The following is a 14,475-nucleotide window of genomic DNA, read 5'->3' on the forward strand; positions in this document are numbered from 1 at the left end:
GCAACTATTATTCATCTTTTGGATAGCTTTGAATGGATCGAAGTTCTCTTAACGTTGTTGTTCAGTCATATCTAACTCTTTGTGACCCCAAGGATCATAGCTTTCCATGGGGTTTTCTTGGCAGGGATACTGGAGTAGTTTGCCATTTCCTTCTCCAGTGGAGCCTTTTGTTAGGCAATTAGAGGTTAAGTGACTGGCCCAAGGTCACACAGCTTAGGAAGTGTCAGAAGCTGGATTTGGACTCATGTCTTCTTGACTCCAATCCCAATGCTCTTAGCCACTGAACCACAACTTCCCCTAGTTCTCCTAATATTGAGCCCAAATCTACTTTCCTTTAATTTCCATTGATTGTTTCTAGTTCTTCCTTCTAGAGCCAAGCAGAATAAGTAAAACCCTTCTTCTGACTGACAGACTTTCAAATATTTGAAGACACTCACAATGCCCAAGCCTAGATCTCCTCTCCTCCAAGCAAAAGTAATATTCCCACTTCCTTTAATATGATCTCTGATACTCTCAATTTCCTTGTTGTCTTCTTTTGGACACATTCCAGTTTGCAGATATCTTTTTTAAAATGTGAGTCCTGGGGGCAGGCTCAGAGGATTAAAAGCCAGGCTCAGAACAGGGAAATTCTGGGTTCAAATCTGATCTCAGATACTTCCTCACCGTGTGACCCTAGGAAAATCTCTCAACCCCCATTGCCTAGCTCATATTGATTCTAAGATAGAAGGTAAAGGTTTTTAAATAAATAAATCATAAAAATTAAAATGTGGGTCCTTCTACAGTGTAGTTCTTCTGTACCTTTCTACCCTTACTTCCCACTCCTTGGATGATAAAAGGGAATAGAAGTCAAAGGTCCCAGATCCTTCCTCCTATGTCCTTTTTATCCTGAAGAAAGGAGAGCAGTGGCCTCCTCCTTTCTTGACCAACTCTTCTGGAAAATGTAAAGAACTCTTGATTCAGTGCTTGGCTTATGGGGAATAGAAAAAGGTAGGTTTGTGTTCCCTGTTCTGGACATACTCTGCCGGAAGGAGAGGACAAGGTATTCCCTGTCCCCTGACATATCTGGGAAGCCCACACGCCCCAGCCTACAGCTCCCAGAGCCTCATCAGTCCACACAGACTGCCAGATCTTCAGCTTTCTCATCAGGAAGCCAAGCTCTCTCCTGCTGAGAGGAAAGAGGGAGGGATGGTGTTGGGGCTGAGAGGGCTTATCATAGGTGCTACGAGAGGTTAAATAAAGAGATTCTCAGAGAAGAATAAAATGGTTCCTCTACAGCTATGATGGCCCAGTTGAGATTAGATAATCTAAATTTGCAGCAGATTCAGTTGGTGCAGAAAACAGTATTTAATGGCTTTGGAGGAGGGCCAGAGAAAGCAGATAGTAAAATTAGTGCAGAGTTGGTGTTTAGCAAAGTGTGCCACACGATGACACAACGGAACAAAAGAATCGATTGAACCGTTCCGTGGGAATAATGATACTTGTACAAAATAGAGCATGGGCACTTCACCATTTTTGTGAGTCTCTGGGAATTGAGTGAAGCCTAGAGACACTTTCTCAGAATTCTATTTTTAAGTAAATAAAATCAATAGAGGATTGCCAAAGGGAACTGAAAGCTAGTGAAAATAAAAACACATTTCTTTCTTTCCTATCCAAGTTTATGGATCCCATGAAATCTACTCCTGGGCTCCTAAAGAATCCCAGGTTAAGACACCCTGATCTAGAGGCAGCTAGGTAGTCCAGTGGTTAGAGAGCCAGGCCTGGAGTCCAGAGGACCTGGATTCAAATCTGACCTTGGATACTTCCTAGCTGTATGACCCTGGACAAGCCACTTAACCCTAACTGCCTAGCCCTTGCCACTCTTCTAAAGGGTTTAGAAAAAAGAAGAAGCCCAGAGCTAGAGGCAGAACACTAGATTTGGCATTAGAAAAGACCTGGTTTTGAATTCCTCCTTCAACACTTTTTAATTTTGTATTTGTTTAATTATTAAATTTAATTTTTTTTAATTTACTAACTTAACAAATATGTGAATGTAAGTATTTGCATATACAAGTAAATACATGGGTAAGAGGGTGAATCGTATATGAAGCATCTCCATTGTGTGCCGCTTGGAGGGGAGGGAGGGAGTAGATAACAAATTTAACACTATAATAACAACAGCGAAAACTTGAGATATCAGGGCTGTAGCCTGTCTCAGAAAATATTGCTCTGGACATGAATCTCTCTCTTCCTATAAGGCTTCTTCTCCAAAGCGAAGATGCGATTGAGCCCTGGCATGCAGCGAATGGTCCGTTGGGCCCTGATCCTCCTGCTTTCCGTCTTGGCCTTTTCCCTTGTGATCGTGACTGCTCAATGTGAGTGATTCCAAGAGTTCCTGACTCTATTTCAAGTGGGGACAGCCCTGTTTCTCCCTAGGGGAGAAGGGTATAACTGTGGTAGCAGAAATGGTCAGGGAGATGCAGAACCCAGGAAAGTAGGAACCTGGAACTTGACCTGGGCTTTGGTTGGTGTATTAATTAGAATCTTGAACCCTTGGACTCCATCTCCCAAAATTTCTTTTCCCTTTCCTGTACGTGCATTGTTACATTGTTTGTATATAGTTTTGGGGTCTCCTCCCCCTTGCTCTCTTCTTCCACATGAGTAGCTTGGGTGAGCCCCCTCTGGACTTTCACTTTTTTTAGTTTCCCTTTTGCTTCAAGTTAAATTTAATAAATCTTATTAAATATAAGACTTGAAGTATTGGATATTAATTTTAAAATCTCCATTGGCCATCATCCTTTCCTGGTGCAGGTAAAGGGTGAAGGGGAATTTCACAGGGACCCAAGACCCAGAATCAAGAAGCTCACTCAATCTATCTCTATCTCTGTCTTTTCCTGTCTTTTTCTCTCTGTGTCTATCTGTCTTTCTCTCTTTCACACATTCACATAAATGGACGTCCATACATGTGCACATATACACATGCCATGTTAGGACAGGAAGGAATCTTATAGCATCTATAGCCCAACCCCCTTTTTTTTTTGAAATGAGAAAATTGAGCTCCAGAGAGGTAATGAGAGGGCTGGATCTATAAAGTCCCCTCCTGCCCTAAATCCTACCCAATAGCATGGTGAGATTAAAAAAGCCCTGGGGTTGGGGAAAGGGGGATAGTCGGTTAGCTCAGTGGATTGAGAGCCAGGCCTAGAGATGGGATGTCCTGGGTTCAAATCTGGCCTCAGACACTTCCTAGCTATTCCACCCTGGGCAAGTTACTTAACCTATTGCCTAGCCCTTACCACTCTTCTGCCTTAGAACCAATATTGGTTCTAAGGTAGAAGGTAGGCAAGGGTTAAAAAATTTTTTAAAAAAGCCCTGATCAAGGAATTGGGCCACCTGGGTTCTAGTCTTGGATCTCACCCTTCCTGAATAAATCACCTGATCTCTCTAGTTCAGCAGTCTCCCCTCATCTGTTCATCAAGGACCCCTGCATACCCTGCTCTACACTCTCCTGTCCTGTCTTTTCATCACCAGCATCCCAGAACTGTCAGCAGGATCCTGAAATTGAGGAAATTCACCCCCTTCATCCTCTCACTCCAGTGTGGTGGGAAATCAATGGGCTGTGTGACCTTCTGGGCCCATTAACTCCTGTGTAAAATGGGAGTGTGGTCATTTTCCTCTTTCCCTCCATTCCTCCCTCGTGGGGCTGTCATTAGGATTATAGAATCACAGAATCTCAGGGCATGAGGCGACCTTAGAGTTTGTTTTGTCTCCCCTCTAACTGAAGCATCTTTTCATGTCTAGTATAATGGAAAGAGTTCTAACCTGGAAGTCAGAAAGCCTGAGTCCCAATTTCATTTCTACCCCTTCACTAACACTGTGACTTTGAAGAAGTCCCTTCCCCCACTAAGCCTCAGTTTCCCCATCTGAAAATTGGGGGATTGCATGCTAAGACTTCTCGCTCTAAAATTCTTGAGTCTGAGATAGTGGATGAAAGGGTGTTTTGGAAACTACAGCATATACTGTGTACATACACATAATAACCCTTATCCTCTTAGAATCAATACTAAGTATCAGTTCCAAGGCAGAAGAGTGGTAAGAGCTAGGCAATGAGGGTTAAGTGACTTGCCCAGGATGACACAGCTAGGAAGTGTCAGAAGGGGGAAACTAGGTGGCTCAGTGGATTGAGAGCCAAGCCCAGAGATGGGATGTCCTAGGCTCAAATTTGACCTCAGACACTTCCTAGCTGTTCCATCCTGGCCAAGTCACTTACCACTCTTCTGCCTTAGAACTGATACACAGTATTGATTCTAAGATAGAAGGTAAGGTTTTTTTTTAAGTGTCTGAGATCAGATTTGAACCCAGGTCCTCCTGTCTCCAGGCCTGGCTCTCAACCCATAGAGCCACCTAGCTGCCCCTGGTGCATAGTCTATAACTGATAACCACAAAGCAATACTAAGTCCCCAACCTTCTGTTCCAAGAGCTCAGAGTGATTACTGCTTGATCAAAAGAATCAGCTCAACATTTTCCCATTTCCCTGATTGGGTGACTCAGGCACAAAGCCTAGAGACCCCAGGAAAGGGAGGATGTCTGAGTTTTCCACAGCCCATTCTGTGACAGCTGGAGTGATTGGATCTACCAAAGTGTTATCAATTCATAAATTGGGCATTGGGGAAGAAAGGGGGTACCCTCAAGAGAGCAGAAACAAGACCTGGATTTTATTTTGGCTCTGTAATTTCTGGTAGCAACACAAAGCTTTGGGGAGATGAGGATGCAATCAGGAAGAACCCCAAGTTCCTTTCCTGAACATTTTCTCTTCCTAGAGTCCCCCAGGGAGGAGGTCAGCCCATTCACTTTATCCTGTTTCTCTTCAAAGACAAGAATTTCCCTGACTGACCCCAGGGAGCCCCTCCTCTCATCACCCTCAAATTGTGATTGCAGGTTTTCAGGCAAAAAAGTGTATGAGCCTAGAAGTCAAGACCCTGAAGGACTCTTTGGAGAAGATCAATACCACCTACCATGTCCTGAAACAGCAGCATGGTGAGTTTCCCCTTTTAGAGGCCCCAGTGGGAAAACCTCAGCCAGAGCTCAGCCAAAGGAATGTCTACCTTTGATTGTCCTTGCTACTACTTCAGCCTCTCCCCACCCCCAAAAGAAATATGACTATTTGCATGATCTCCCATGCTCTCTCAGGTAATTCATTTTAATGTGAATGAAGTTCCTGCACAATTATTTATAGCACCTAGACAGATCCCACTTGCAAATAGACTGACTACCCATTCCCTCAAAATCCTATATCTGATGAACCCCCATCAATATGTTTATTTTTACTAATCAGCCAGAGGACACAACTGGGTTCAAATTGAAGGCATTTTTTTAAACCCTTACCTTCCGTGTAAGAGTCAATACTGTATATTGGCTCCAAGGCAGAAGAGTGATAAGGGCTAGGCAATGGGGATTAAGTGACTTGCCCAGGGTCACACAGCTGGGAAGTGTCTGAAGCTACATTTGAACCTAGGACCTCCCATCTCTAGGCCTGGCTCTCAGTGCACTGAGCTACCCAGCTGCCCCTTGAAAGCATTTTTTTAAAACTCTTACTTTCTGTCTTGGAACCACTACTTATTTATTGGTTCCAAAGCAGAAGTGTGGTAAGGACAAAACAATTGAGGGTAAGTGACTTGCCCAGGGTCACACATCTAGGAAGTATCTGAGGCCATATTTGAACCCAGAACTTCCCTTTTCTTATCTTGACTCTCTATTGAGCCACCTAGCTGCCCCAAATCAAAGACATTTTAATGAAATAGCAGAAAGAATAGTAGTAGAATATTTTCTCCTAGAGCACACCTTTTACAAATGTACTCTATCCAAGGGAATAGCAAATACATTTGGGGAACATACATAGAGGAACACAGCCACAGAAAACATATGTATTTAAAGTTCATTTGTGTATAAGCAACAAACTCCTATGACAAAGCTTATGTTTCCCTGTGTTACATCTTGTTGTTTCTGCTTTAACCTGCTACAAACTGGCCATGGCATGTATTCTGCTCCCGAGACCCACATCCAGCATCACTGGCGTCGGTGATGGGTTTCTTGATGCTACTAGATACTGATCTGCTGGACATGAGGTTTCAGGGCTTCCCTCTTCTGCCTGCTTGTGGTTTTCAGCCAAAGTCCTCATCTGAGGATTTCATGGTTTTTCTTCCAAATGAGAAGTGGGCTCTGCCTTCTCTCTTTTAGCTTATAGGTCAGAAGTTTCCATTTCAGTTTTCAGCAAGGGACTGGCACACCCAGGATTCCGAATGGGGAAATCCTCAGCTATTTTTTTTTCCCATAAGGCAAGGAAGCTGTCGGGTCCTAGAAGTATATATAATGGAAAAATAGCATTGATGATAATAGGCAGCACTTGAGTTTCATGTAAAACAGGCTGAGGTGGGTACGGGAAATGCAGTCTACATTCATGCCAATATGCTAGCTGAAGATTTTTCACACTATGATAGATGTTCACCCTCTACAAAGCAGCAGGCTGGACAGGTATTGTGCAAGTGATGCGCCATATCAGGAGATCATACAGAGAGAAGGGTCTGAGGCAAGAGAGACAGAGTCATGAATGCTCTCCACATCAACAGAAAGAACTGTGGGAGTAGAAATGCAGAAAAAAAAACATGATTTATCACTTGTTTATATGGGTAGAGGATTTGGGGTTTGGGGTTTAAAACATTATTATAAAAATGAATAATATGGAAATAGGTATCGAGTAATAATATATGTGTATGTATGTATGTATGTATGTATGTATGTATAACCCAGTGGAATTGCTTGTCAGTTCCAGGAAGGGGGAGGAAAGATGGGAGGGAGAGAACATGAAACATGTAACCATGGAAAAATATTTTTTTTTTAATTTTTAAACCCTTAACTTTTTTTTGTGTATTGACTTATAGGTGGAAGATTGGTAAGGGTAGGCAATGGGGGTCAAGTGACTTGCCCAGGGTCACACAGCTGGGAAGTGTCTGAGGCCGGATTTGAACCTAGGACCTCCTGTCTCTAGGCCTGGCTCTCAATCCACTGAGCTACCCAGCTGCCCCGGAAAAATATTTTTAAATAAATAAATGAATATTTTTTAAAAATAGATTTTAAAAAAGAAAAATGGAGGAGGAGATGGGGGAAAAGAGAGGCTCCCTCTTAGCCAAGTGCCTGCCTGGAAGCAGGTAGAAATCACTCCCATTTTCCTGAGCCTACCCAGCTGAGTGAGCCCATTGTTCCCACAACTGTGATATATAATAATTTGCAGTGGTAAATGGAGTTAGATTTGGGTTCAAATTCTAGCTCTGACACTTAAGAGCAGTGTGATCTTCAGTATGAACCCTTTGAAGTTCTTTCCTTGTCTGTAAAATGAATGAATTAGATAAAATGCTCTTCCAGCCTGAAATCCTATAGATTTCTTGGCTCCTTTCTGTTAAGATTTCATTCTCTTCTCTCTTGTCTTCTCCTCTTCCTCCCAAGAGAGTTTCTCAAAGCTAGTCTCCAAGAACTGGAAGATTTACAATGGAAGTCTCTACTACTTCTCCTGTGATATTAAGTCCTGGGAAGAAGCTGAGCAATTCTGTGTATCCCAGGATTCCCATCTGGCAACTGTGACTTCTGTGGGAGAACAGGTAGGTGTACTCTCACCATTTGTGACCTGGGTACGAGTTAAGAGACTAAGATCAATGGCTCCTTCATAATGCCTGGGAACTCTCCAATCCTGATACAGGGCAGAGAGACAGATTCCTGTTAATGTCCCCAGGATCATTACTCTCAGGATCAGCTCAATCTCTGCCCTGCTCATCCTGACTCCCGTCACATGGTTCTTTCTTGTTCTCAGACGGGGCAGGGGTCATAACGTTGTCAGCTCTAGGTAGGAGAATGCTATGTCCCATTAACTGCCCCTTCCCCTGCCATACTCATCACTGGAAAATATACAGGGACAAACACACAACAAATGTACACACATATTAATTCTCTGTCAAATTTGTTCCAAAGGAATTTCTTTACAAAACTTTGAAGGGAGAGAGACATTGGATTGGGCTGAACGACAGACACACAGAAGACACCTGGACTTGGGTGGATGGGACGGTTTATGATGCTGCCCAGAGCAAAGGGTAAGTAATGTTTCTAGTCCTTCCCGGTCTTTCATTCTCCTGTCAACTATATTGACATTACAGGGACTTACCTCACTCCCACATTCCAAGAACAGCTCAGAGGTAATTAATATAACGTGGCTATAATACATAACTCTATGTCATATGAAAATATATATTGTATATATAATAAACATATAGCATAAATATAAAGTTAATAAATACAAATATATATATATGAAGAAGTTAAATACAAAATAGTTTAGGAGGAAAGGTGCTAGCAGTTGGAGAGATCCAGAAAGGCTTCATTTGGAAGATGGAGCTTGAGCTGCATGATGAAGGAAGAGAAGGACTTAACGAGCCAGAGGCAAAGAGAGAATGCATTCCAGACATGAGAGATGACCAGTTCAAAGGGCCTGGAGATACAAGATGGAAGGTCATGAATAAGGAACAGAGAGAAGGCAACTCTGGTTGGATTAGAGAGTATGGAAAGGGAGGAGTGATAATAAGGCTAGAAAGGTCAGTTGGAGCCGTATTGCGAAGGACTTAAGAAGCTAAACAGAGAAATTCTATTTGATCCTGACAGAAATAGGAAGCCATTGGCCTTGGTTGAGTAGGGGAGTTACATACTATGATCTGGACATATAAGGCAAATGATTTGGGCAGCAATGCACAGGAGAAATGAGTCAAGAAGACTAAGAGGCTATTGTAATAATCAAAGGATGAGGTGATGAGCAACTACATCGGGATGGTAACTATGAGAGTTACCATGATGCCAAGATGCCAGAGATATTGTAAGGTGGCAATGGCAAGATTTGGCAGCTGATTATCCCCCATAACAGACAATTCTGATATTCCAATAATGAAAGTTCAGCTCAGGTACAAATGTCATTTTCCTTTCCTGGGAATCAAGTACCCCACTTTTTAAAATCGAAGGGTTAGATTAGAGGATATCTCAATTTCCTCCCATGTTTAGCCTTCTGGTCCTAAGGTTCTATCAATCTGCTCCAGTTCTAATACCTGCCTTCTTGGGATTTGTAGTTCAGTCATGTCCAACTCTCCATGACCCCAATTTGGGTTTTCTTAGAAAAGAAAGTGGAGTAGTTTGCCTTTTCCTTCTCCAGCTCATCTTACAGATGAGGAAACTGAGGCAAGCAGGATTAAGTGGTTTTCCAAGGTTCATACAGTCAGAAAATGTCTAGTGCCAGATTTGAACTCAGTAAGATGTCTTCCCTGACTTGAGGTATGACACCTTCTACTGCACCTAGATGCCCCCTTTCTCTGGACATCTTGTATTAACTTCTCAAGTCTTCTCTAGGCATCTTTGAATAACAGAATCTGAGTTGGAAGGAGTCTCAGAGGTCAATAAATCTACTCTCTGTGAACAGGAGTTGCCTCTACAACAGTCCCAATAAATGGTATTCTACTTTCCATTTAGATTTCTAATAACAAGAAGTTCACTTTTTCTAGAGGCAACTCGTCCCACCCTGGGACTACTCTCATTGTTAAGAGATCTGTTCTTTATAATAATAATAACAGCTAATCTCTATCAAATGCTTTAAGATTTGCAAAGCAATTTACACAGGCTATAAAATTTGACCTTTATAACCACTCTGTCAAGTAAGTGCTATTATTATCCCCATTTTACAGATGAAGAAACAGTCTGACAGAGATTGTGGCTTGTCCAGGATCCCACAGCTAATAAATGTCTAAGGCTAGACCTGAACTCTGGTCTTCTTGACTCCAAATCAAGTGTTCTATTCACTATGCCATGTACTTCCACCTGCTCCTAGTTCTTTCCTGTGAAATCCAGCTAAGCAAATCAAATCACTTGCCCACATTAAGAGCTTCAAATCTAAAAGCCAGAAATCACGTTTCCCTAACAAAATTATATGATTTTCAATCAGATATTAAATGAATTCATTAGTCTCCATCTCTAGAATGACTCCCTGCCTATCATCCATCACTAGGTTCTGGATTCCAGGACAACCCACCAACTACCAGGGGAAAGAGGACTGTGTGGAGATGAAGATAGAGGCACTCGAAGCGTGGAATGATGAGAACTGTCAATTAAAATACAAATTCATCTGTGAAAAGCCTTTTGGGTCTTCAAAACTAGACTTCTAGCAGGGCAGTCTCCAGCTTGAAACAGAGCTCTGAGGACTCTAGTTCTGCACCCAGAAACCTCATCCCAGATCCAGCCTCACCAGGCACTTCCAGATCTCCAATCTATAGCAGTGCTGTCCAGTCAGCCTTGAGAAACTGTCGGGATCTCAAAGCCTGGAAGAGGACTCAGACCTAGGAGGATTTCTGCCCCAGTCCTAAAGGGACTCAGTTCTCCTCAATCACAAACTCACTGAATCTCACAGCTGTAGGAGACTTCACAGATCAAGTCTAAGGCAGAAGGATGACTCTACAAAACTCCCTCCTCATCTCCTTTTCATAGAATCCCTAGAATCCTTCAAAGCATAGCTGAGCTCATACCCTCCTCCTTGAGATATTTTCTAATCCCCCAATTGCTAGCACTTTCTTCCTCTTGAAAGGGCTTTGAATTACTTTGCATACACTTTTTACTGGCTTTTTATTTATTTTTTCACAGTAATAGTTTATTGTGGTTTTCCCAACTATACATCTATATCTATATGTATATCTATATCTACATCTATATCTATATCTATACATATATAGAGAGAGAAACCCTTTTTAACATTTGTTTTCTGACAATTTGTGATCCAAATTCCCATTCTTCTTCTGCTCCTCCCTTCCCAAAATGACAAATGCTCTGATTACCCATGTGATATCATGTAATACATATTTTCATATTTATCATATTGTGAAAGGAGACACATATCACACATGCAAAAGAAAATTCATGAAGGAAATAAAGTGAAAAATTGTATGCTTTGTTCTTCATTTAGACTCCATCAGTTCCTTCTATAGCAGTGAACAGCCTTTTTTTTTTTGTCATGAGTCTCTTGGAGTTGTCTTGGATCCCTGCCCTGCCGATAATAACTAAGTAATTCATAGTTGATCATTGTAGAATAGTGCTGTTACTTTCTTTCTTAGTATCAGTTCTAAGACAGAAGAGCAGCAAGAGCTAGGCAATTGGGGTTAAGTGATTTGCCAGGGTCACACATCTAGGAAGTGTCTGAGGCTACATTTGAACCGAGGTCCTCCAGAGCTAGTGCTTTGTCCACTGTGCTACCTAGCTGCCACCATATAAGTCTTTCCAGGTTTTTCTGAAATCATCCTATTCGTTATTTCTTGTGACACAATAGATCCCATCACAATCATAAACCATAATTTGGTCACCTATTCCCCATTGAGGGATATCCCCTCAGTTTCCAATTCTTTGCCACCACAAAAAGAGTTGCTATAAATATTTTTGTATAGATATGGGAGGTCCTGGATTCAAATCTGACCTTAGACTGTGTGAATTTGGGTAAGTCACTTAACCCCAATTGCCCAGCCCCCATGCTCTTTTGCCTTGTAACCAATACTTAGTACTGATTCTAAAACAGAAGCTAAGAGTTTAAAATATTTTTTCATGCAAATAAATCCTTTCCCCTTTTCTTTGATATCTTCAGGATACAAACCTAGTAATAGTATTGCTGGGTCAAAGGTCGTGCTCTATTTTATAGCTCTTTGAACTGGTTCCAAACTGCTCACCAGAATGGTTGGATCAATTCACAACTCCACCAGCAATTTTACTTGCTTTTTACATGTTGTATCTCCCTGTTGTAATATAAACTCCTTAAAGGCAGCTACTGTTTCATTTTGCCTTGATATTCCAGCACCTAATATGCCTTACTTGTTGTAAAAGAATTCTTTGTTCTCTTTGAGTTTACACTTGTGAAAGGGAATCCTTTATTCTCTTTGCCTAGTTGGAGCAAACACTTTGGTTAACAATAACTTAAGTACCCTTACTTATTACCTCACTAATTTGGGAAGACAAAATTAACTCTCCTTTGTCTACCTTTTTGATTGAAACAACACAAACTTGAACTAGGTGGAGGAGCTCCCAAACCACTTAGAGAATTCACACCCTCAGACTCCATCAGCCAGGAATCTGAACTCTTTTGATGAGTATTCACCCCTCCAGAAGGGGAGCAGTGGATCCCACAGACACTGCCCTCTGGGCAGTGCTAGACAATTTGGAAGCTGTGATTGGTTCCTGTGAAAAGGGGAAGAGACAAGAACCCACTATAAAAGGTAAAAGGCCCTGAATTTCTGGGGCTAGGGAAGAAAGTTGACTCCAAGAAGGAATTGGACTTCAAAAGGGAAGTCAACTTCAAGAAGAAGGTCGGCTCAAGGAAGAAAGTTGGCCTCAAGAATCACCTTCAGCTCTAGTCATTGTTTGACCTGCCTCTTGGAGGGAACTTGGGTGAGTGGAGAGCTGGCTTTCCCTTTTTGTCTTCTGGAGAGAGTTTAATTCCTGTTGAAGGTCAACAAGTCTTGGCTGAGTTGAGCACTGGAGCAATATTTAGTTAGATAGGTTGATGTCTTCTCTACCCTTTTGTATTTGTCTGCTTTCACTCGTTCCACCTCTTTTGTAAATAAAAGTTATTAAAGTCATTTCAATAATACTTTGAATTGGCAACCCACTATTATTTATAATCTTCAAATCTTCATATATTTTAGCCAAACCTTTAATTTTAATATTTAATCCTTATGATGTGATAGGTGCTTACTATGTATTTGTTGAATTGAACACCTCTGAATTATTAATCATATTGCTTCTGTGTACCTTCCAAAATAACCCATTCAATTTTGTACACCACTAACTGCTGGGAAATTTTTCATTATGTTGATCTTAAACTTGCCTCTAAAACTTCACCATATTGCTCCTAATTCTGCCCTTCAAAAACAAATCTAAACCTTGTCCCCAAGAAGGCAGAGATGAAAGGAACACAGGTGCCCCACCACCAGACCTAGCACCGATCACCCTAGGTTTATTCAATCCCCCCTTCCTACAACTTCCAGTCCTTTGTTCCATTTCCCTATATCTCCAGCCCCACAACCCACCATTATTGGTCCCTGATGATGCTACAACTTCGTGTGCTTCCAACCTCTCCCTCTCTTTCCCTTCACTGAGCCAGAGAGGATGTGAGGACCATGGGTAATGGGAGCACCAGATGATACAAGGATCCTTTGAAGGAATGGGATATTCAAACTGAAGAAGAAAAGACTCAAGGACAGCTACTTTTGTTCTCTTCTGAAGAGCACAGGTGAAAGGTTAGAGCTTCTACTTGACAGTAGAGGATAAAAGTAGAACCACTGGGGAAAAGTTACAGGGAGGCTGGCTTGGGCTCTGTGAAAGGAAATCTTCCTCAGTAATAGCCAGAAACATTTATTAAGCCCTTATTATGTTCCAGATACTAGGTTAAGCACTGAGAATACAAAAAAGAAGCAAAAGACAATCTCTACCCTCAAAGAGCTCACAATCTAATGGGGGAGACAACAAGCAAACAAATACATACAAACAAGCTATAGATAGCATAAGTAGGAAATAATTAACAGGGGGCCAGCATTGGAATTAACAGGGTTTGGAGAAAGCTTCCCGTAGAAGAGGGGATTTTAGTTGGGGCTTGAGGGAAGCCAGGGAGTCAGAATAGAGGAGGGAGAGCAATCTAGATATGAGGGCAACCTGAGAAAACACCCTGAAGTGAGAGAGGAGTTTATTGCATTTATTAAACAGCTAGGAGGCCAGTGTCACTGGTTCAAAGATTATATGTCAGAGAAAGAGGTGTAAGATTAGAAAAGCAGGAAAGGACCACGACATTATAAAAGGGCCAAATGGAGGACATTTCAGACTGGTCACAAGCGGAATAAGCATTTTCAGGAGTTTGGAAGGCACGGTCTTTGGAATCTCTGGAGATCCTGAGGTCAAGGCTAGAGGGCCCTTGAGGAACATAGTCTAGAGACTCTGGTTTAGGTACTGGTTGCACTGACTATGTGGCTGCTGATGTCACAATTCTGGGGTTCTGTGTCTTTGAGGTAGTTCTTTGCTCTCTGGCCCAGGAGTTCTAAACCTTTGGGGGTGATACAGATCCCTCTGACAGTCTGGAGAACCCTAGGGACCCCTTCTCAGAATCATGTCTTTAAATGCACAAAATTAAATACATACAAAATGTTACAAAAAAATTTACAAAATGTTACAAAAAAAAATATATTACAAAAGAACCAGTTGTGCTGACTGACAGTTATCAGAAATACTATTTAAAAGACAAGCTCACAGGCCCCAGGTTTAAAACTACTGCCTGGGAGGCGACTCAGACCAGATGAAGGATCCGAAGAAGAAAACATTTCATGGGCATATCATACCTGACTATGTATTTGAAGAAGTGTCCAGTGAATGGGGATTCCATTTTTTTCTCATGAGCCC

The 14,475-nt window shown here is 41.8% G+C and overlaps 1 long non-coding RNA gene across 1 annotated transcript; it reads left to right on the forward strand.

Moving 5' to 3' along the window:
* The first annotated feature begins 7,534 nt into the window (after positions 1-7,534).
* Positions 7,535-10,142, forward strand: LOC123252916. Its single transcript, XR_006506530.1, has 3 exons — positions 7,535-7,625; positions 7,993-8,111; positions 10,061-10,142. It is a non-coding gene; the product is annotated as an uncharacterized LOC123252916 (long non-coding RNA).
* Positions 10,143-14,475: the final 4,333 nt, after the last annotated feature.

The sequence above is a fragment of the Gracilinanus agilis genome, chromosome 6, assembly GCF_016433145.1.
Source record: "Gracilinanus agilis isolate LMUSP501 chromosome 6, AgileGrace, whole genome shotgun sequence".
Lineage (NCBI taxonomy): Eukaryota > Metazoa > Chordata > Mammalia > Didelphimorphia > Didelphidae > Gracilinanus > Gracilinanus agilis.